This window comes from Hemitrygon akajei, chromosome 12 (genome assembly GCF_048418815.1).
Source record: "Hemitrygon akajei chromosome 12, sHemAka1.3, whole genome shotgun sequence".
Taxonomy (NCBI): Eukaryota; Metazoa; Chordata; class Chondrichthyes; order Myliobatiformes; family Dasyatidae; genus Hemitrygon; species Hemitrygon akajei.
In genome coordinates, this window is record NC_133135.1 from 21,940,088 (window position 1) to 21,964,813 (window position 24,726).

A 24,726-nucleotide genomic window follows, 5' to 3' on the forward strand; every position below is an offset into this window, starting at 1 on the left:
TTCCCAAGGACATGCTGCATGACGAGCTGAGAGAGGGTTACCGCCCATGAGGAAGACCACGCCTCCGCTACAGGGATGTCTGCAAGCACAACACAAAGCTGACAAGCATCGACCTCAACACGTGGGAACAGTTGGAGACCGGACAGGACGGAGTACTGTGTGCTGTTCTGGTTGCCTACTTACAGAAACGATATCAAAAGCTTGAAGGAGTGCAGAAAAAAATTATACAAGGAAGTTGCTGGGACTTGACCTGATTTATAGGAAAAGATTGAATAGGATTCTATTCTCTGGTGTGCAGGGGAATAAGGGGAGATCTCACAGAGGTACACAGGGTATGGGTAGGGTAAATGTGTGCAGGGTTTATCAGTTCAAATTGGGAGAGACTGGAACTAGAGGTCATCGGTTTAGGCTGAAAGGTGAAATATTTAAGGAGAATCCAAGGGGAACTTCACTCAGACGGTGGCGAGAGAGTGGAAGATGCTGCCTGCAGAAGTGGGGGACAGTAAGTGAGACTAGAACTAGAGGACTCAGGATTCTCGGCAGAGGGGGGGGAACAGATAAAGGAGATGAAGATGAGGAGAAACCGCTTTTCCCAGAGGGTAGTGAAACTGTGGAATTCTCTGCCCAGGGACATGGAGGCTAACTCATTACATCTATACAAGAACTGTTAGACAGATTTTTTTGCTTAGGAAGGGAATGAAGTGTTCTGGGGAAAAGGCAGGTCGGGGGATCAGAGCCCAGCCATTCTCTATTAACGGAGCAGGCTCATTGGGCTCGCTCTCTCCCTGGCTGATGGAGTGATTTCTACCCCCTCACTAGGTCATCCAAAACAAAACAAGAAAGCTGGATAAACCCAGCAAGAATATGGGTACATCTGTTGAAGAGAGGCAGAGTCAACATTTCTGATTGGAGACCCTCTGTCAGAACTGGGAAGGAGGCAAAAGGAGCTTGTTAAATTGCACAGAGGGGGAATGGTTCTGACAGGGTGACACCAGGGATGAATTGTAAACACAATTATCTGGTGAATGAGAGAATGGGAGAAGCTAGAGAGTGAGACACAAGGCGAGTCTTGTGAGGATTGAACCTGGAGCAATATGCAAACCACTGGAAGAACTCAGCGGTCGTGTACAAACCTGCAAAGGGGAGGGACAGGACGGAGTAGAAAGAGATGAAGGAGAGGGTCGAGACAGGGTAGAAAGAGATGAAGGAGAGGGACGAGACAGGGTAGGAAGAGATGAAGGAGAGGGACGAGACAGGGTAGGAAGAGATGAAGGAGAGGGACGAGACAGGGTAGAAAGAGATGAAGGAGAGGGACGAGACAGGGTAGAAAGAGGTGAAGGAGAGGGACGAGACAGGGTAGAAAGAGGTGAAGGAGAGGGACGAGACAGGGTAGAAAGAGGTGAAGGAGAGGGACGAGACAGGGTAGAAAGAGGTGAAGGAGAGGGACGAGACAGGGTAGAAAGAGATGAAGGAGAGGGACCAGACAGGATAGAAAGAGATGAAGGAGAGGGACGAGACAGGGTAGAAAGAGATGAAGGTGAGGGACGAGACAGGGTAGAAAGAGGTGAAGGAGAGGGACGAGACAGGGTAGAAAGAGGTGAAGGAGAGGGACGAGACAAGGTAGAAAGAGATGAAGGTGAGGGACAGGACAGGGTAGAAAGAGATGAAGGAGAGGGACGAGACAGGGTAGAAAGAGATGAAGGAGAGGGACGAGACAGGGTAGAAAGAGATGAAGGAGAGGGACGAGACGGGGTAGAAAGAGATGAACTGGAGGGATGAAACAGTGTATAAAGATGAAGAGGAAGGATGAGATCAGGTATAAAGAGGTGAAAAGAGGAATGATATGGTGCTGGTAGTTGATAGATGGAATGGAGTGAGGTGGTGGGATGATTGGCCAATGGAATTAGGTGGGCGATGAGTTAAGATGGAGAGGCTGGTGGGTGATAGAAGAAGGTGAGAATTGCAAAATGCAGAGTATGTGGACGTGCCGAGCCTCCACTCCCGGAGAGGAAAGAAAAACAAGCTGAACTCATATCAAAGTTGGGTGACTATTACAGACTGAGAAACCAAGTTACCTGAAGTTGTAGAGTTTAATATTGTGTCCAGAATGAAAACGAAATGCTGTCATAGAGTCCTACAGCACAGAAACAGGCCATTCAGCCCATGCTGACCTAATCCATCTACCTGTATCCCTGTCAACCCCTCTCATCCATATACCTATCCAAATTTCCACTCTCGCCATCCTCCGAGTGGTTTGCCCTCAGATTCTCCTTGAACATTTCACCTTTCACCCTAAACCAATGACCTCCAGCTCTAGACCCCCCCCCTATATTTACCCTGCCTCTACCTTGTGTAATTTTGTGTACCTCTAAACAATCTCCCCACATTCTCCTGCATGCCACAGAATACAGTCCTATTCAGTATTTTTCTATAATTCAGGTCAAGTCCCAGCAACATCCTTGTAAACTTTCTCTGCATTTCTTCGGGCTTTTGATATCTTTTCTGCAGGTAGGCAACCAGAACAGTCCTCACCAACGTCTTCTACAACGCCAATATAACCTCTCGACTCCTGTACTTTGATTTATGTTCCTCAAGCTTGGACTGAACCTCCCCATAACATTGGACTGAGTGGGAAGGAGAATTATAGTGGAATCTCAGACTAACCGCCGAACTAGAAACTAACGTTCCTCTAAACGCTCACCCAATGCGCTTGGCTTTTCCAGTGCAGAGGAGGCCACACAGTGAACATCGCATGCAGCACATGAGACTGGAAGTGCCACACATGGCAAGGCCATGTTGTGTCCCTGGATGGTGGAAAGGGAGCTTGAGGAGATCTGACATGCTACCTCCGAGTCTAGCAGATTTCGACAGATACCCTGCGGGGCGCATTCGCTTTGCATCACCGTTTGGCACCAACGCACAGGATCGAAAGAGGCTGCAGAGGATTGTGAGCTCAGCCAGCAACATCATGAGCCCAACCTCCCCCACCATCGAGGACATCCTCAGTAGGTGGTGCTTCAGAGAGGCACCATCCATTATTAAGGACCCTTACCATCCTGGACATGCCCTCTTCTAGTTAAAACCATCAGGGAGGAGGTACCGGAGCGCACATTCAACATTTTTGGATTAGCCTCTTCCCCTCTGCCATCAGATGTCTGAATAGTCCATGAAGCCAATGCCTTGCTTTTCTTCATTAACACTATTTATTGATTGATTGTAACATAGTAATTTCTTCATGGCTTGCACTATACTACTGCCACAAAACAACAAATTTCACAACATCTCTCCGTGATAATAAACCTGATTTTGAGCTGAAAGGGTGCTGTTGCATTGCCTACGTTTGAATGAGAAAGTTCCACAAGGGTGGCGGTTGGTGGGAAAGAGAGAGGACCAGGGATTCACAAAGGGAATGACTCTGACCTAATGCTGAACTAGTGAAACGTAATGGGTGCTCGTATTCGGGAAGACCTACGGTCCAGTGTAGAGGGGTGACCCTGAACTTCCATTTGCCTTCCATTTTAATTGTTCACCCCACTCTGTACTGTTACGGTGAGACAAGAATCAGGAAGAGCACCCCATCTTCTTTCTGGGCACATTGCCAGCTTCTGGACTCTCTACTGAATTCTACTACTTCAGTTAACTTGAGTTTTCAATCAGTATCAGTCATCCAATATTAATACTAGCTCAGCTTGTTATATTTCTCTCTGGGGGGTGGATGATTTACTGGAATTGCCCTTCTCCTCTGCATTTCACAATTCCCATATTTCCTTTTATCAATGTTCTCACTCTCTTTAATGCTTCTGTTTACTTAAAGCTCAAAGTAAATTGATTATGAAAGTACAAATACAGAATGTCACCATATACCATCCTGAGATTCATTTTTGTGCAGGCATTCACAGTAAGTACAATGAAATGCAATAGAATCAATGAAAAACTAAACACAAAGATGGACAAACGATGTACAGAAGACAAGAAGTTGCGCAAATATAAAATGAACAAAATAATAATAAATAAGTAATAAATTATATTACGAACATGAACTGTAATCAGTTCAATGTTGGGGCGAGTGAAGTTATCCGGGCTGGCTCAGGAGCCTGAGGGGTAATAACCGTTCCTGAACCTGGTGGTGTGGCACCCAAGGCTCCTGTACCCTCCTTCCCGATGGCAACTGAGACCAGATTAGCTTTTTGACAGTTTATCCCCATGGTCGCCCCAGTTTTACCCCGTGGCATTCTCCCCCCACCCTTGCAAGCTTTTTCAGTCTCCATTTCAGTCTAACAAAGGGTCTCCAATCCAAAACATAGACTGTTCCTCTTCTCACAGATGAAACCTGATCCGCTGAGCATTTCCAGCATTTTTGTTTTGTTTTTGATTTCTAGCAGTTCCATTTTCTTGTACTTTGACTGCAATGCAACATCAACGACAAAGCAACTATCACTGCGCTCTCCAACTGGATCCCAGCCTAAGAGCTGACCCATCTGTGACCCTGAGCAGAAGCAGAGGGAGTTCCGAGAATGACATTGTTTAATCGCATATTGTAGTACTTGCATGATCCTAGGGTCGTGGATGTGAATGTGTGTGAACTATTGTACAGACAGAGCTGAAAAATGGCAGTCACCCCTCTGATGGCTCAGCATGGAAACACTCCAATCCCTGGGCTTAGATATAATGCTCCTCCAGGCCAAAGACTGGCAGCAAATATTCCCCACTAATCCAGTAAAGAACTTCCTACAGTGATTAAGCAAGAGAGAGCCTGTACTTGCCCAGCCTCTCTCTTTTTGCCAGAAAGTCCTAATGCAGTTTAAATTCCCAATAAAGAAAGTGTCCCTTATTACTCAAGAGTGCAGCTTTACACAGGTAATCCCCACTGTACATCAGTCAAGCATTGCTCAGCAGGGCACCATTAAAGTAGTTTTCAAAGTGCAATTGTAATATACCTGTTGTAAAATAGGAAACGCAGCAGCCAACTTTCAAGGCGAGCTTTTGCAGACTATAGGGCAGGAGTTCCTAACCTGGGGTCTACAGACTCCTCGGTTAATGGTAGAGGTCCGTTGTACAAGAAAGGTTGGGAACCCCCTGCTCTCGGGAGATGGAGCGTGGATACCCTTTGCTAGGATACAGTGGATAACTCTCCTGCCTTTGAAAGCAAACAAGGGCTCCTTGATACCCACCCGAGAGAGCACAAATGGCACTATCTTCTAATGTTTCAACTGAAAAACAGCTTCTTCAGCAGTAATTTCCTTCCCTCAGGCAGTTAGTCTGATTAATCAAACTGGTTAGCCCCCCACCTCCTCTATTACCTCAGCCACTGCACTGTAAACACATTAAACCATTTTATATAATGATATTTACATTGTAAATACATGCTGGTATTTATGCACATTTTAGATTATAAGACATAGGAGCAGAACAAGGCCATTCGGCCCATTGGGTCTACTCTACCATTCCATTATGGCTGACTTATTATCCTTCTCAACCTCATTCTCTTGCCTTCTCCCCATAACCTTTGTCGTCTTTACTACTCAAGAACCTAGCAACCTCCACTTTAAATATACCAAATAACTCGGCCTCCACAGCTGTTTGTGGCAATGAATTCTACAGATTCATGACCCTCTAGTTAAAGAAGTTCCTCCTCATTTCAGTTCCAAAGGGATATCCTTGTATTCTGAGGATGTGCTCTCTGGTCCTAGACTCCCACACTATAGGAAACATTCTCTCCATGTTCATATCTGATTTTCTAACTTTATTTATTAAATAATTCTTTATTCTGTATAATTGTTGAATGTTGTAATTTTTTTTGCACGTAGCGACTGCACACCACAGCAATCTCTGAATACACGTAAATGTATACATTGAATAAAACTGACCCTGATTACACTATGAAGTACCAGCATGAATTAAATACTTGACTCTTTACAGTGGGGTGTGTATTGACAATAGAGGTGATAGCTCTATTAACTGAACCACGACCGATGCCTTGAATTAAGAAAGGTATTTGATGTCCCCTTACATCCTGCGACAAATTAGAGAAGTCTTCATTTACCAAACACAGCTAATTTCATATCATGTTCACTGCCTTTGGCACAGTCTATGCTTTCTGAGTGGGAAAGGCTCTAATTCTCATCAGTTAACAGAAAGGTCTAAATAGGTGTGCAAGTAATCATTTTAATCTTAACTCTGTTTTAGATTAGATTTGAGACCAGAATCATAACTAAGCCCAGCTGTGGTCTTGGTGCTGAAATCCTAGGTCTGTGAGCTCTCTTTAGATAGATGGATTGGTGGTGAAAAATATTTCAGCATTAACTTGAGAATAATTTAGATTGATGGTTAAAAGGGAGAAAAAAAAGTTATGGTTCTGCTGGGAACAGGAGTACAAATACTAAAACGGTTGTTCAAAGGGAACTGAGTTCTTTTGTGTTCTAAAGGTTCCTATTAAGGGTTAGCTCAGAGAGGTGAGACCTCAAGGAAGTGAATATCCAGAATCAACGGCATCTTAAGCCAAGTGCACCATCTTCCGTCTGCCTATTCCTCTCCATTCTGTACCTACACTCAGTACCACTTTAGTAGGTACCTCCTGTTCCTAATAAAGTGGCCACTGAGTGTACGTTCATGTTCTGCTGCTTCTGTAGCCCATCCACCTCAACATGTGTGTTCAGAGGAGCTCATCTTCACCCCACTGTGGTTAAGCATGGTAATCTGAGTCACTGTCGCCTTCCTGCCATCTTGAACCAGCCTGGCCATTCCCCTCTGACCTCTCTCAGTAACAAGGCATTCAGAACTCCCTCTCACTGGATTTTGTTTTGTTTTTTCACACCATTCTCTTTAAGTTCTAGAAACCTGTGGGTGAAAATCCCAGGAGATCAGCAGTTTCTGTGATACTCAAACCACCCCATCTGGCACCAACAATCATTCCATGGTCAAAGTTGCTTAGATCACATTCCTTCCGTCATTCTGATGTTCCATCTAGAACAACAACCAAACCTCTTGACCACGTCTGCTTGCTTTTAGGCAGTGAGTTGCTGCCACATGATCGGCTGATTAAATATTTGCATTAACGAGCAGGTGTACAGGTGTTCCTAATAGAGTAGCTACTTAGTGTATGCTCACAGCTTTAAGAATTACATTCCATCACAAGGCACAGTGGATGGTTTGTATTTCCAGTGATGATATATCCTGTATGTGAGGGAGACACAGAACAAAACCCTTTATCAGAAGTTAAATACTCACGGCCTTATCAGAAAGTCAGAACACAAAGGAGTTGTTTCCTGTCTTTTAATGCATTCACAGAATTATTTTTACATTCCACAAATGTGGTATAATATCAATTCCCATTTTAATTTTGAAATCACAGTTATCTGTATGGTGGCTTTGGAAAAAGATTGGAGGTTACTTTGTCTAGTCTTTAACAGTCTTGTAAAGAGGCCGTGCCTGAAGAAAGTGGCATCTATCATTAAAGATGCTCATCATCAGAGACATGCTCTCTTCTCAATAACTACCATCAGGAAGGAAGTACACGAGTCCAAAGACCCAAACTCAATGTTTTTAAACATCTCCTTCCCCTCTGCCATTAGATGTCCAAATGGTCTATGATTACTATTTCTTTGCTATTTATATTTTGCACAATTTATTTATTATTGTAACTTAGAGAATTTTTTTCTTGCACAATACTGCTACCACAAAACAACAAACTTTATGGCATTTATCACTGATAATAAACCTGATTGCGATTCTTGACCACTTCATACCTTACCATGTTCCATCACAGCCTGGTCTGGAGAGGTCTACAGAAAGTGGTGGATACAGGCCAGTCCATCACAGGGAAAGCCCTCCCTACAATTGAGCACATTTATATGGTCCATCATCAAGGACCCCCACCATCCAGGCCACGTTCTCTTTTTGCTGCTGCCATCGGGCAGAAGTACAGGAGTCTCAAGTCCCACACCACCGGGTTCCAGTATTACCCTACAACCATCAGGCTCCTGAACCGGCGTGGATAACTTCACTCACCCCAATACTGAAATGATTCCACAACCTATGGACTCACTTTCAAGGACTCTACAACAATTATTATTTGTTTTTATTTGCACAGTTTGTCTTCGTTTCCACATCAGTTGTTTGTGAGTCTTTTCTATATACAGTTTTTCATAAATTCTATACCATTTCTTTATTTTCCTGTAAATGCAAGAAAATGAATCTCAAGGTAGTATATGTACTTTGATAATAAGTTTTACTTTGATTTGACATTGACGTTTGTATGGTTACATTCACTTCCATCATTAGGTTGCAGCCAACAGAAACCAGTTTTATAAACACAGCTGATTATACTTTCCACTGAAGTCCAAGTGTGGTTGGCCCACTTTTCTATCCATTTTCAGGTACCGAACAGTGCCAGCTGTCCTCTAGTGTTTCACGCAATGTACTACTGCCAACGTGCTGCCATGGTCTCTGGGCACGGCTAAACAGCCCTGGAGATGCCACATTGCCAGAACAGCCACCCATCAGACCAACCATTAACCCCAGGTCCTGTGTAGCAGCTCAAAAAAAAAAAAAAATCCCACCCTCCTTTTCAAAGAAAAACACGAGTCCCTGGCAAACCATCACTGAACCGGCAGTCCAACAGACCAGCCATTAGTTTACTAAATAAAGATGCTGGAGGAACTCAGAGGGTCAGCGAGCGTCTATGGGAGGATATGGAAAGGAGACGTTCTGGTTCAGGATGCTCCTGATTCCAGCATGCACAACCATTAGTTTATATCATTACATCAAAGTCAATTTATCAAAGTACAGTATATATGTCACCATATACTGCCTTGTGACGAATTGCTTTGTGGGATCTTGCTGTGTATTTCAGCCCCATAACTCTGACTACATTGGGAAGTTTACTGTCTACAGAGTACTTTGGGAAGCTTCAAAGATGCGAGAGGATCCACTTAATATGAAATTTCTCTCATTGCTTCACTCTCATACATTTGCCAACGCCCCAAACGTTAGGTTCTCAAATGCTGGAGAAGGCTTTACAGAGCCTGTACGGGCTTTAACAGGAAAGCAGCATCCACCAGCAAGGACCGCTACCATCCGGGCCATGCTCTCTTTGAGCTGCTGCCATCAGGAATGAGGTTCAGGAGCCTTAGGTCCCACACCACCAGATTCAGGAACAGTTATTACCCTTCAACCACCAGGTTCCCGAACCAAAGTGGGTAACGTCACTCACCCCAACTCTAATGTCCTAACTGATTCTGCAACCTATGGACTTGCTTTCAAGGAGTCTACAGCTCATGTTCTCAATATTACTTATTACTTTTTAATTATTATTTTGTTTTTATTTGATTGTACTTTGCACATTGGTCGTTTGTCTTTGTGTGTAGTTCTTCATTGATCGTGTTGTTTCGTATTAATTGCGAATGCCCGCAAGAGAAGAGTCACAGGGTGACATACATGTACTTTGATAGTAAAGTTACTTTGAACAGGGGTCCACCTTCCTCAGCTAACCGTCACGGTAGCTCCTAGTCAGGAGAGCGCGTAGACTTGGGAACATACCTTTGAAAGGTTGAGCGAGTTTCAGCTTCTCTCCTAGGAGCGACCGAGGATGCGAGGCGACTTGACGGGGTGTTTAAGATAATGAGAGGCATGGAGTGGACAGTCCAGCGCCTTTCCGGGGGCAGCAATGGCCAACACCAGAGGACATCGGATTCCGACGAATGGGCGAAAGTTTTGGGGAGATGACAGCAGTAGGTTCAGAGAGCGGCGGGTGGTTGGAATGCACTGCCAGAGGCAGAAATAATGGGTCAATTTAAGAGACTGTGTGTGAGAGTAAATGAAGGGTTACGGGCCGTGTAGGAGGGGAAGGTTAGTTGGTTTATCTAGAGCGGTACAACATGGTGGGCCGAACGGCCGGCACTGTTCTATATCGGGGTATGTGACACAGGACCCTGGGTTGTTAACCAGGGAAGATATCTGAGTCTCATCAATACCTGGAAGCCAGATTCCCCAGGGCAAAGCTCCAATGCTCCCCGCTACGCAGGGAGCTCACCAAGCTAACCCAGCCTATTAATGTCCAATTTATTATTCAGTTCAAATTCGGCGAAGGGTTTCCCACATTCCGCTGGAGCAAGAACGCCGAACCTTACCTCAATAAGGACACCTGCGCGCAAGGGGCCGTTCAGGAGATACCCGCGGTAAACTTTCCCGGATCTCAGCGAGCAGTGGTTCACCTCTCCCCGGTAATCGGCAGCGGCCGGTCCAGGGTTGACAGGATGCGGCCTCGCGTTACGGAGTGACACACGGACTGCGAAGCTGTGCACATCCCCCGCCGCCCGCGGTCACACCTAGGATCCGCCTAATTACCACTCACTGCTACATCCTGTCAGCAGCTGGTTACTGCAATCATCCCACTAACTCGGGCAGTTTTTTTCCCCTCTATCAGAAACCTCCAGTAATAACTTTCACTGGAATTGAGTAAATTGTTCCACGGCACTTCACATTCCTTTCATTCTGACGAGGGGGCAGAATTATCACGTAGCCGCGATGACTGCTGCAGTCAGCAATTTAAATGGAAGCTGCGCGACTACCCGGGGCCGCGCACCCCGCCAGATCCAGAACGCTCCTTAAAAAAAAAGTGTCCGTCAACAACAACTTGTACTTGCATGACGCCCTAACCTCGTAAAACGTCCTGACAGCGTCCACTCTTTAATCCCATTTGAGGGATTGAGGATTAATGCAGCTCCCGCAACCACGCATGCCAACCCCTGAGGGCTATTCAGGATTAATCAGCGGTTTGAGGGGCGATTTAATGGGAATGAACAACGTTAGGAACTGCCAAGATAGGTCGGCTGGTTGCCGGTGCAGAGGCCTATGACAGGGGAAAGTGACTCTGAATTCATTGGTAGGATTGGAGGAGAGCGGTGGTGTGCGGGAAGGTGGGGGCAGGATGGGCATGGCCGACGTTCTGACAGTCAAAGGTAGTGGTGAATTGGCTATAGGAGGGAGATCGAAAATCTATTTTTCAACACCCTCTCTCAACAACAGCAAAACCATAGAACTGATCATTGATTACTGAAAGGAGAAGTCAGGTCTTCTTTCTGGGATAGGAAGTGGAGAGGGTTAGTAGCTTTAAATCCCTTGGCATTGAGGCATTGAGACCTGGAGCCAGCATGTAAAGGCCATCACAAAGAAGTGCCTCCACTTTCTTAGAAGTTTGTGCATGTCATCTAAAACTTTGACAGACTTCAATAGATGCACAGAGGAAATTATCCTGATTGGTTGCATCAAGGCCTGGTATGGAAACGCCAATGCCGATGAACACAAAAGCCTACAAAAAGCGATGGATGTAGCCCAGTCCATCACAGGCAAAGCTCTCCCCTCCACTGAGCACATCTGTGTGGAACGTTGCTGCAAGAAAACACCATCCAACATCCAAGTCATGTTCTCTTCTCATGACTACCCGGTACCGGGCAGGAGGTACAGCAGCTTTAGGTCCCACACCACTAGGTTCAGTAACAGTTACAGCCCTTCAGCCATCAGGCTCCTGAACCAGCAACTCGCCACAACTCTGAAATGATTCTGCAACCTACACACTCACTTTCAAGGCTCTTTACAACTCATGTTCTGAATATATTTTTGTTTGTACAATTTGTCCTCCACTGCACATGGTTATTTGTCAACCTTTTATTATGTATAGTCTAGTAAATCCTATTGTATTTCTTTAAATGCCTGCAAGAAAATGAATCTCCAGGTAGTATATGGTAACAAATATTATTCTGAACGTTGAATACAGTTAGACGAGAAGCTAGACTGGACTGCCAACACAGATGCCTTGTGCAGGAAGGCACAGAGTCGACTGTACTTCCTTAGAAGGTTGGCGTCATTCAATGTTTGTAGTGAGATGCTGAAGATGTTCTATAAGTCAGTTGTGGAGAGCGCCCTCTTCTTTGTGGTGGCGTGTTGGGGAGGCAGCATTAAGAAGAGGGACGCCTCACGTCTTAATAAGCTGGTAAGGAAGGCGGGCTCTGTCGTGGGCAAAGTACTGGAGAGTATAACATCGGTAGCAGAGCGAAGGGCGCTGAGTAGGCTACGGTCAATTATGGAAAACCCTGAACATCCTCTACATAGCACCATCCAGAGACAGAGAAGCAGTTTCAGCGACAGGTTGCTATCGATGCAATGCTCCTCAGACAGGATGGAGAGATCAATACTCCCCAATGCCATTCAGCTTTACAATTCAACCGCCAGGAGTAAGATATGTTAAAGTGCCGGGGTTAGGACTCAATGTATTTAAGTAAACTACTTAAGAACTTTTTAAAAGCTATTATTAATGCTTTTTGAGAGGGTGATTTTAGATGCATATCATATTTTTACTGAGTTAAGTATTGTATGTAATTAGTTTTGCTACAATAAGTGTATGGGACATTGGAAAAAATGTTGAATTTCCCCATGGGGATGAATAAAGTATCTATCTATCTATCTATCTAACTTTGACAAATGTGCTGATTGACATTCAGGTCATACCTTGAGAAGAAACCAGTATACCCTTCTCTTAAAAAAAAGGCATCAAGTGGATGGAGAAAGTGTGGTGCAGGCAGGAACCACTATTACACCTGGAACATACCTGGAACAATGCTTGTAGATGATTGACCCACAGGGCTGCAGACCCCGGCCTGGCAGTTGTGTAAATGGAGTGGGAGTAGGCCACACAGAGCCAGCCCGGTCTTGGCTGTTGGCATTAATCCTGCCTTATCCTCAAGTTTTGATTCCCAATGTTCACTAAAGGTCAATATTCACACAATGACTTAGCACAGAGGGCTCCTTTCTCTCCTGTACACTCTAGAGCAGGGGTTCCCAACATTTTTTATGCCATGGACCCCTACCATTAACCAAGGGGTCCATGGACCCCAGGATGGGAACTGCTGCTCTAGAGCCGTAGTTATAGTCATAGAATATTACAGCACAAACTTTTAATCTCCCTGGTCCCATCAACCTGCACGCAGACCATAGCGCTTCATACCCCTCCCATCCATGCATCTACCCAAAACCCTTCTTCTTTTTCTTGTGAAGTTTAATGGCAGCTGGCAGACCAACATAAGGTGCATTCCCACCACCTACTGAATTGGAGTGTGGAGCATAGAGACAGGATGTATACCCACTAAATCCTCCCCTCAAAATAAAGCTCAAATAATATCAAGAAGTCTAATGCTTTTCAGATAGTCAAATACACATTATATACATTACGATGGCAGTGATATCCCAACAAACTTTCCATGCTAAATTGTGTCTGTCCCAAAGCTTTCAATTTAGCAATCTGATCTTTCTTTTACAGCTCAGAGGAACTGCGTTCAAATACTATATGCTGCCCCCTTTCTTGACAAATTCACTTCCTACAAATGCCCATACCATGCATATTATTTCTGAACAAGGAATTATTCAACCTAGTAGGTCCAATACGTAAACGAGTAAGCATAGCTTCTTCCCTCCTGTTATACCCATCTCCCAGTTGAGTTCCACCATCCTCTGAATTTTACATAAATGCCATCCTTTGTTTTCCCTGTCCCAACTTTTTTGCCACAGTGATTGAATAGACTTTTTAATTATGGCTTTCATCTTTCCCTTATGCAAAGATGCCACTACATTTATATCCTTAATTTTAAGTGATTGCTTGGCAAGAATGTCTGTTGCCTGATTTCATCGAACCCCAACATTGGATGGAACCCATATGATATTCATACATCAGCCTAGACCCTGTAGCCTCAATGGATATTGTCCAACCTCAAGGAGAATGTCTAGCCTAACATTTGAAATACTTGTTTCAATAGATGTCAAAACTGAAAACAAATCAGAGCACATAAGTACATAATCACGGTGTACTTCTTCAACCTATTCCAAGGCTAAAATGATTGACTACAGTAGCTGGCCCACAATGGGTAAATTTGGAATGTAAATCTGTGCAAGATTTCTCATTGATCTCAATCTTAGGATCTTCACTTCCTTTTTCGTTACTCAAAATTAATAAACAGATAACTAATCCCATAGTTAAGTATACATTACGAATCTGGTTTCAATTTCGTAAATCTTTTGGCTTGAATAAGTTTATACTGTCAAGTCCTATAATATCTAATTACTTCTTTCGGCCATCATCTATAGATCAGGCTTTTTTCCTATGGAAAATAAAAGGTATAAAATGTTTTCGTGACCTGTATTTGGATGATAACATTATGTCCTTTGAACAGTTATCTAACAAATACAATTTATCTAAAACCCATTTTTTTAGATACTTACAAATTAGAAACTTTCTATATAATGAATTAAAGTCTTTTTCGAAAGAATGTCCATTGGACATTACAGAGAGAATTCTAACTCTTAATCCTTATCAAAAGGGTCTAGTAGCTATCATTTACAATATGATTATGAAGATACAGCCGGATATATCAGAAAAAATTAAGAAGGAATGGCAGGAAGAATTGCATTGCCCTATATCTACTGAGCAATGGGAAAAAATTTTATTATTGGTAAATTCATCCTCTATTTGTGCTAAACATGCTCTAATACAATTCAAGGTTGTACACAGAGCCCATATGTCTAAAAATAAACTTGCTCGATTTTATTCTTATGTTAATCCAACCTGTGATAGATGTCATTCTGATATTGCTACATTGACTCATATGTTTTGGTCTTGTCCTTGTTTACAAAGCTATTGGAAGGATATTTTTAATATCATTTCAAGAGTTTTAAATATTAATCTTCAACCACATCCTTTTACTGCAATTTTTGGTCTACCTATGATAGATAATATGTGTTTATCTGCTTCTTCTCAGCGAATGATTGCATTTGTTACACTATTGGCTAGAAGATCTATTTTATTGAACTGGAAAGAAATTAATCCTCCAACTGTATTTCAGTGGCTCTCTCAAACCATTTCCTGTTTGAGTTTAGAAAAAATTAGAAGTGTGGTCTTTAACTCCTCAGTTAAATTTGAGGAAACTTGGAGACCATTTATTCAACATTTTCATGCGAGTAAAATGGTCTGATCCTGAACCTTATTGCTACTATCCTGAATTATATAAATGGAGGTTCGGAGTCATTGGCACTACTGTATGTACTTAACATTATACAATTGCCCATGTTAGTTTTTTTTTTATATATTGTTTTTTTTTCTTCTTCTTTTTGGGGTTTTTTTTGTGCTTTTCGTCTTAAATCCTTCGTATTAATATTATAAGTTTGGGAGACTTTTTACATTGATAATATATAATTGATTATTAATGAATCTATTGTGTACTCTCAAATGTTTTTTTTGTACTTATATTTTACTTATGTTATGTTCTTAAAATCAATAAAAAAGATTTGAAAAGAAAGAAAAGAAAGGCTAAAATGATAGCAACCATTTCAGAAGTCAATACTGATACTTTGTCTGATAGTCTTTTCTTCATAGTCACCTGAAACTTTGGAATATAAAGAGAAACACCTGAACAACCTGTCACTGGATCTCTTGAACCATCTGTGTAGATGTGTAAGAATCCATAATATCTGCCTTGCATATATTGGCTGAACTTCCTGTGCCACTGATAAACAATCACTCCTCATTGATCTTCTCCTGAATGCCCAAATCAACCACAGGCAAAGGGAAAAACCATGGAGGAGTGAGAGAAAGGTGTGCACTGAGACCATAATCCACGTTAAGCAACCCAAGATTTTGTTCCCAGTTATTTCCCACTCAAGCAAAACTGAAGACTTTACGAATACAGTGCTCTGAACACTCTTATGGTCAATATTGGATGACCAAATTTATGTCCTCTTACATTAACACAATAAACTATTGCTAACTATAACCTGCATAGATGTAATGGTATTTCACCCATTTTTACGATTAATGCTGAAATTGGGGATGACTTAATAGCACCACAACATAATCTCAATGCTTGAACTTTATCTTGGGGCTTTAAGACCACTGGTGAGGCTGACCCATAAGCAACACACCCATAATCAAAGTAAGATCTGATTAAAGCAATATACATTTGTTTAAGTGATCTCCTACCCGCTCCCCAATCACACCCAACATAGCACCTGAGCACATTAAGGGCTTTTTTTTTGCACCTCTAGAATTTTATTCACACGCACCATCCATGTTAGCCTTATGTCCATCCACAAGTTGAGAAACTTTAACCAGTGATTGTTTAAGAAGTTTACTGTAACTTGAGAAAATCTATGGATATAAAGAAAAACAAATAACTTGAGTCTATGTTTCTATGTTTCTTCGAACAACCGCACTCAACATCAACAAAACCAAAGAGCTGATTATTGACTACTGAAGGGAGAAGTCAGTCTTCATCCAGGGATACTAAGTGAAGCGGGTTAGTAGCTTTAAATGCCTTGGCATTGAGATATCAGAGGATTTGTCCTGGAAGTGGGGTCTGAGCAGGGTCCTATAACTATACAGCTATATAGGACCCTGGTCAGACCCCACTTGGAGTACTGTGCTCAGTTCTGTTCGCCTCACTACGGGAAGGATGTGGAAACTATAGAAAAGGTGCAGAGGAGATTTACAAGGGTGTTGCCTGAATTCATCTCATCAAAAGATGATGAGAGGCATTGATCATGTGGGTAGTCAGAGGCTTTTTCCCAGGGATGAAATGACTAACACAAGAGGGCACAGTTTTAAGGTGCTTGGAAGTAGATACAAAGGAGATGTCAGGGGTAAGTTTTTTATGCAAAGAGTGGTGAGTGCATGGAATGGACTGCCGGCAACGGTGGTGGAAGCGAATATGATAGGGTTTTTTAAGAGACTCCTGGATAGGTACGTGGAGCTTAGAAAGATAGAGGGCTATGGGTAACCCTAGGTAATCTCTAGTAAGTACATGTTCGGCACAGCATTGTGGGCTGAAGGGTCTGTAGGTTTTCTATGTTTCTTTGCAACAGAAAATTTAAATCTACACTGACAACCCCATGCCTCTACTTCATTAATAGCTGCCTGCATTTTCCTAACTATATAATTTATATTCCTGCCTCTCTTCCACACTGGACCATCACCAACATATACAATTTGGAAATGTCTGAGCAAACATTTAAGGAAATTTCATTAGTCAAAATATTAAAAAGGAGTGGACTACACACTCACCCAATTTCAAACTTAACACCGAGTACATGGTCATTCCTGCTTTATGAAATCCAGATTAGTATACAACTAATTTTCCACTACTTCTGCAAAATAAGAAACCCTTGCTATAACCATTTGTGGCATTATGGTACTTGCATGTGAAGTTAATGAAATAGGTCTCGAACTGGAAAGATCTGTTTGATCCTCACCAGTTTTCAATATAGGGATAACAACCCGTAATTTTCAGGAAGCAGGAGGTAGCCCTTCAACTGATATTGCATTAAAGAATTTCAAAACTAACATAAGTTTTGAATCTGATAACCATGTAAACATGTTATAACAAATATCATCTTTCCCAGGTGATGTCTGACCAGCCCTTTTAAGTTCAGACAATGTAAGTTTGACATCCAGGCAGGAACTAAAACATTTTTTTTTCTCGGCAATCTGAAGGTTGCTTGCCAAAGTTCTACTATTTCAGAGTCAGAAACTGCAACCTTCTCCACACCATACAAATCCAGTAATGCATCAAGTTTTCTATCCCCCCCCCAACCATTTCCTGCTTCATACCTCAAATTCTCCCCCACCCGTCTGGATCTCTTTGCCAGTGTATTACACCACATTCTCCAATACATTTTCTTTGCCCTTCTCACTACTTTTCTAACTATAGCTTCATAACTTTTATGTGTATGAAACTTTCCTTAAAGCTTTATTCCACTCCTTCAAGAGAAGTCAAGCCCAACATAAAAGCCAAAGGGAGAGCATATAACAGAGCAAAAATTAGTGAGGAGTTAGACTCTTGGGAAACTTTACAAAACCAACAGAAGGCAACTAAAAAGTCACTAAGAAGGTAAAGATGGAATACTTAAGTAAGCTAGCCAGTAATATTAAAGAGGATACCAAGAAGTTTTTTTCAGTGTAAAAGAGAGGCTAGAATGGATATCAGATTGCTGGAAAACTATTCTGAAGAGCTAGTCACAAGGGACAATGAAACAGTGGATGAATTGAATAAGTATTTTGTATCAGTATTCACTGTGGAAGTTCCAGGTGTCAGGGGTCAAGAAGTGTGTAAAGTTACCATTACTAGGGAGAAGTTTCTTAGGAAACAAAAGGTCTGAAGGTAGGTAAGTCACCTGGACCAGATGGTGTACACACCAGGGTTCTGAAAGAGATGGCTGAAGAGATTGTGGAGGCATTAGTAATAATCTTTTAAGAATCACTAAATTCTGGAATGGTTCTGGAAGACTGGAAAATTGCAAATGTCACTCCATTCTTTAAGAAGGGAGAGAGACAGAAGAAGTGGTAGAATGAATGGGTAGAGGATGTTTCCTATGGTGGGGAAGGCTAAGACCAGAGGACACAGCCTCAGAATAGAGGGGTATCCTTTTAGAATGAAGATAAGGAAGAATTCTTTAGCCAGGGAGTTCATTGTCACAGGCAGCTGGGGAAGCCAAGTCTTTATGTACTTTTATGGCAGAGATTGATAGATTCTTGTTTGGTCAGGGCATGAAGGGATATGAGGAGAAGGTAGGACATTGGGGCTGAGTGCAAAATTGGATCAGCCATTGTGAAATGGTGCAGATTCGATGGGCCAAATGGCCTAATACTGCTCCTATGTTTTATGGTCTTATAGTATTATGAGCATTAAAATCCCTACAGAATATACCTTATTTTTCCCATTTCTACCCACACTTTCCAATATATCCAGTGTTAACCTTTCACATGGGTTATAAAAAATTATTATCTGTACTTTTACTAATTTCCCCTAAATTTCAACCACATTAATTCATAAACAATATCAATCTCCAAAACTCTACGTACTACATCATCATTTTTGACAAAGGTTGCCACTACTTCTTCATCACCCATTTTCCAACTGCATCTTGTATCATTATAATGTTGTACCTTAAACTTGAACAAGATTTCAACCAGGTTTCCTCTACAGATATAACATCTTTTTTTTGGTAAATCTTCAATAAATTCCTTAAACACCTGACTATCAGCTAACAGGCTTCTACTACTCCAATGTATGATTAGAAAAACCATTAACAACCCTCTCTTGAAGACTGAACATTACTCACTCCTCCTTGTAAGGCATCATTAATAACTTCCAGAGTTAAGTCTTTTATCTCTGGCTATTTTTCTGCAGCTTTTAATATAATTTTAATTGTTTCTGTCCTACTTTTAGTTTGTGCTGTATGATTTACCACATCTGCCATGAAAGTAACAAACTTATCAACAATCGGGGAATCATTTGTTAAATAATTAATGCACTTTACACACTGTCTTTAAATTATATTTATTTTCCATATTAATAGGTCCCATTGATACTGTCTTCTGTACTTTCTGCAGAGCCTCTGTATAGGATATGTCCATTTCCACCTAACACCTCCACAATTGCTATAATCATCTTCTCCATCACATCTACCCTTACACACAGCAATCACATAACCAAACAACTCAGAGGAGGTGGCACATTGATGTGAACCAATTATAACTCATGTAACCACAATTAACTCTGTCTGGCAACTTTTTCCATCAGGTTTAATCAACATCGATAAGTTATCTATTCCAACTCCACCACAAAACCATTTTACACATGTAGCGTCCACAAACTTTCTCCTGACCAAATTATTTTTAACTTGGTCCATGGATGCATCTAGAGGCACTCCAGAGGTTACTCCACAAAGCCACTATTATTCAACATAATTCCTTGGTGTTACTTTCCTTCCTCCCACAGCTTTTAATCCCAAAGCTATCTCACATTGCTTACTATTGTTACAAAATACTGAGAGTGCTCCATCTCTTAAATGTTTTGTGCCCACAGTATCTCCTAATGTTTTTTTTTTCAAATCCTTAGTTTAATTGGATTGATATTAGAAACAGATCCAAATTCAATATTCAACAAAACCTTAAACTCTTCCTTCCTTCTTTTATTTAAATCCTGTCTACTGCCTTCACAACCTGGTGGTCAGCTACTTCAATCCTCAATCAGCCGCTTATTTTTCCATTTCCTATAAACCTGTCCTTCACCTTCCTCCATACAAGTCATATCACCTAATAGTACCTGCCGTTTGCTACTTCTACCTTCTCTATCACTTCCTGCCATCTCTACCCCCTTCTGTCTGAGAGAAAACCCCCAACTGCAGGCTCAGTCCTTTGCTCCAACCCCAATCCTTCCGCCTCATCCAAATTTCTCTAATGATTATCCATGCGTATATTTGGAGATAACTGGTACAAGTGGCCTGGCCAAAAAGTTCAAAGTTCAAAGTAAATTTATTATCAAAGTATGTTTATGTAAGACCATAAGACATAGGAGCAGAATTAGACCATTTGTCATGGCTAATCTGTATTCCCCCTCCTCAGCCTCACTCCCCAGCCTTCTCCCTGTAACTTTTGATGCAGTGTCCAATCAAGAACCGATCAATCTCTGCTTTAAATACACCCAACAACTGGCCTCCACAGCTGCATGTGGCTACACATTCCACAAATTCACCCCACCCCTTGGCTAAAGAAATTTCTACGCATCTCTATTTTAAATGGACACCCCTCTGTCCTGAGGCTGTGCCCTCTTGTCCTAGAATTCCCTACCATAGGAAGCACCCTTTCCACATCTACCCTGTCTAGGTCTTTAAACATTCAAACTGTTTCAATGAGATACCCCCCCCCCCCCCCACCTTCTAAACTCCAGTAAGTACAGACCCAGAGTCATCAAACATTCTTTGTATGATAACACTTCCATTCCCAGAATCATTGTTGTGAATCTTGGGTGCAGTTCATCTGGTCCAGGTGACTTACGTACTGGGGTCTTTCAGCTTTTTGAGCACCTTCTCCCTTGCAATAGTAACTGCACTCACTTCTCTTCCCTCACTTCCTTCAACATATGTCACACTGCTAGTGTCTTACAGAGTCTTACATGCAAAATACTCATTTAGTTCATCTGCCATCTCCTTGGCCCCTGTTATTATTTCTCCGTCTTCAATTTTTTAGTGGTCCTATATCTACTCTCATCTCTCTTCTATTTTTTACATACTTGAAAAGTCTTTTACTATCCACTTTCATATTGTTTGCAGGCTTGCTTTCATATTTCACCTTTCCTCTCCTAATGATTCTTTTAGTGGCACTCTGTAGGGTTTTAAAAGCCTCCCAATCCTCTGTCTTCCCACTAAGTTTTGCTTTGTTTGTGCCCTCTCTTTTGCTTTTACACTAGCTTTGATTTCCCTTGTCAGCCACTGTTGTTCTATTTTGCCATTTGAGTATTTCTTTGTTTTTGGAACACATCTATCCTGCACCTTCCTAATTTTTCCTAGAAACTCACACCACTGCTGCTCTGCTGTTATCTCTGCCAGCATCTCCTTCCAATTTACTTTGGCAAACTTCTCTCATATCACTACAATTTCCTTTACTCCACTGAAATACTGCTACATCAGACTTTACTTTCTCTTTATCAAATTTCAAGTTGAACTCAATCATATTGTGGTCACTGTTTCCTAAGGGTTCTTTTACCTTAAGCTCCCTAATCACCTCCGATTCATTGCATAACACCCAATCTAGTATAGAGGATCCCCTAGTTACCATATACTATCTTGAAATTGATTTTCTTGTTGGTATTTACAGGAAAAATAAAGAAATACAATAGAATGTACAAGAAGTTATACATCTACAAAGACTGACAAACAACTAATGTGGAATAGAAAACTATGCAAATAAAAGAAATACTAGTGAGAACATGATTGTAAAAAGCCCTTGAAAGTGGTAATAGAATCAGTTCATAGTGGTAATTGAAGTAATTCACGCTGGTTCAGAGCCAGATGGTAGGGTAATAACTTCTAGAATCTGGTGGTGTGGGATTAAGGCTTTTGTACCTCCTGCCTGATGGTAGTACCGAGAAGAGGGCATGGCCTAGTGGTGGGGGTCTTTGATATTGGATGCTGCTTTCTTGTGGCAGTGCTCCGTGTAAAGGTATTCATGGTGGGGAGGGCTTTGCCTGTGATAGGCTGGGCTGTGTCCAACATTTTTGTAGCCTTTTCCATTCCTGGGCATCGGTGTTTCCATACCAGGCCACGATGCAACCAGTTAGGATACTCTCCGTATATTACAGGTCCCAACAGACTGATGTAATTATGAAGAGAGCACGCCAGTCGCTATATTCTGTTTAGGAGTTCGAGGAGATTTGGTACGTCCCTACATGACAGTGAGGATTTTCTTCTGTTTCCTCCCACTGTCCAAAGATGTAGTGGTTAGTGAGTTAACTGGCCATTGTAAATTGTCCTGTGATTAGGCCAATGTTAAATAGGTGGGTTGCTGGACAGTGCAGCTTGTTGGGTTTGAAGAGTCTGTTCTATACGGAATCTCTAAATAAATAAAGAAAGAAACAAACGAACAAGCAGATAAATAAAGAAAGAAAGAAAGAAAGACACTCGTAAATTTCATAGATGCCTTGCGGAGAGCATTCTAACTGGTTGCATCACTGCCTGGTATAGAGGGGCCACTGCACAGGATCAGAAAAAGCAGCAGAGGATTGCACAGTCAAACAGCTCCATCATGGGCACTAGCTTCCCCACCACTGAGAATATCTGCAATGGGTGATGCCTCATTAAGGACCCCCAGTACCCAGGACATGCCCTCTTCTCATTGCTACTTTCAGAGAGGAGGTACAGGAATCAGAAGACCAATGCTCAACACTTTCAGGGCAGTTTCTTCCCCTCCACCATTGGATTACTGAATAGACAATGAATCCATGAACACTACCTCACTATTTCTGTTCTCTTTTTTGCACTGCTTACTTAATTTGACTTATATATGTGTATATATATATTTTCATAATTCTTATTATAACTTCACAACATAAGGTAGTGATAATAAACCTGATTCAATTCCACGGTTACACTCTCCATTGTGCATCTATACAAGTGTGTCAACACTTTTGGTGACATGTGGAATCGACACAAACTTCTAAGAAAGTAGAGGCACTGCCATGCCTTCTTTGTGATGACACTTGTGTGCTGGTCCCAGACAGATCCTCTGATATGTTAACATCAAGGAATTTAAAGCTACTTACCCTCTTCACCTCTGTTCTTTAAAAGTTGGGTTTTAGTGAACGAAAAGTGTTGGAGAGGCAGAGGGACTTGTGGAAGGAGTTGCAAAGCTTAGGGTTTGCCAGCTAAAGGCATGGCCTCCAGTTGTGGAATGATTCAATTCAGACTTCTCGCTCAATATTTCCCCTTTTGCTAAGTCCCTCCACTTGCTTATGATGCCCTCCTAGTGTGATCCAATGTCCCATAAGGTTGTTGTGGGCTACTAGAACATAAATCAAAAGCTAGAAGGAGCTGCTGCTGAAGAAATTCAGTGGGTTAAGCAGCATCTGTGGGGGAAGAGGTTTGCAATGGAAGTGTCAGCCTTGGCTCAGTGTCGCACTCTTTCCCCTGAGCCAAGCGGTTGTGCGTTTCCCAGCCCCTTCCCAGCGATAATCTGTGCTCATACTTCAGCATCGCGCTTTCAGAAGTGTTGTCTATCTGGCTCTGTTAGCTGAGCATAAAGGATCCCTCCATGCCAAAAGATAAAAAAAACAACAGCTGTTGGAAATCTAAAACAAAAACAGAGAGTGCTACATATACTCAGCTGGTCAGCCCGCCTCCGTGGGAAAAGACACAGAATAAACACTTCCGGTTGGAGAGCCTTCACCAAAACGTTTCTCTTCCCAAAGGTGCACCTGGCTTGCTGGATATTTTTGCCACAGTTCTCTCCCTCTTACTTGAGTAGAGTAGAGTGTCTGTGTAGTTATTTGTCTTTCAATAAACATAACTATGTGCTCCGTCCAAATTGGTTGCTTCTTAGAGTAAAATTATAACTGTGAATACACTTCATAAGCAGTTTATTGCCTGTACAGGGCTTTAGGCTGTCTTGAGATGAGAGAAAATATTATTTCTTGTAAATATGAGTCTCAGGTTTAAATTCTGAGAGTGTTAGGAAGGATTTGTGGATCCAGTTTATCCAATCCTTTCTTACCAATGAGATCTCTTACATGAGATATTCGCTTAATGTTTGCCAGGAACAGTGGCTGCAGTGATGTTTGGACTTGAAGTTACATGAAGTTCCAAAGAATGGCACAAATCTCTGTCTGAACAATGTACGGTGTGTTTGGAGTACTCTGCTCTATTTTCATGCATGTTTACGTTTTGTTTGTACAATGAGTGTGCTTGGGTGTCACTTTTAGGTCAAAACCTTGCCTTAGGGGCAGATTGTGGTTTAGGTCCCACGTATGAGGCTTCAACACATAATCCAGGCTGTCTCTGCAAAGTGTTATTGAGTCAGATGAGATGCTACACTGAGACCCTATCTGCATTCTCTTTTTACTGCCCGTTGCGCCTGCTGGTCTTTAGGGCAGCAACGAAGGTCCTCCATCTCTGTCCCAAGCCACTCAGATGTAGAAGGATTCTTCATTGCTGTTTCCATAAGCAGTTTTGTTATCACACATTGGGTATTTGACAGTCTTTGTTGTGTGTTTTGTTTTAATGGATTCTATTTTGTTTCTTTGTTTTGTGGCTCCCTGCAAGAAGACAAATCTCAAGGTTGTGTACAGTATACGCACTTCGATAATGTACTTTGAACTTTGAAAACTCAGTCTTCAAGGAGCGATGCCTCAGAAT

General features: G+C 42.0%; 1 protein-coding gene across 1 annotated transcript in view; it reads right to left on the reverse strand.

Annotated features, from left to right (window-relative positions):
- bcar3 (BCAR3 adaptor protein, NSP family member) overlaps positions 1-10,294 on the reverse strand; it is a 201,241-nt gene extending 190,947 nt beyond the window's left edge. The window contains exon 1 of the mRNA XM_073062707.1: positions 10,128-10,294. The gene's annotated coding sequence lies outside the window, so the exon portion shown is untranslated. The remainder of the gene's footprint in view (positions 1-10,127) is intronic.
- Positions 10,295-24,726: the final 14,432 nt, after the last annotated feature.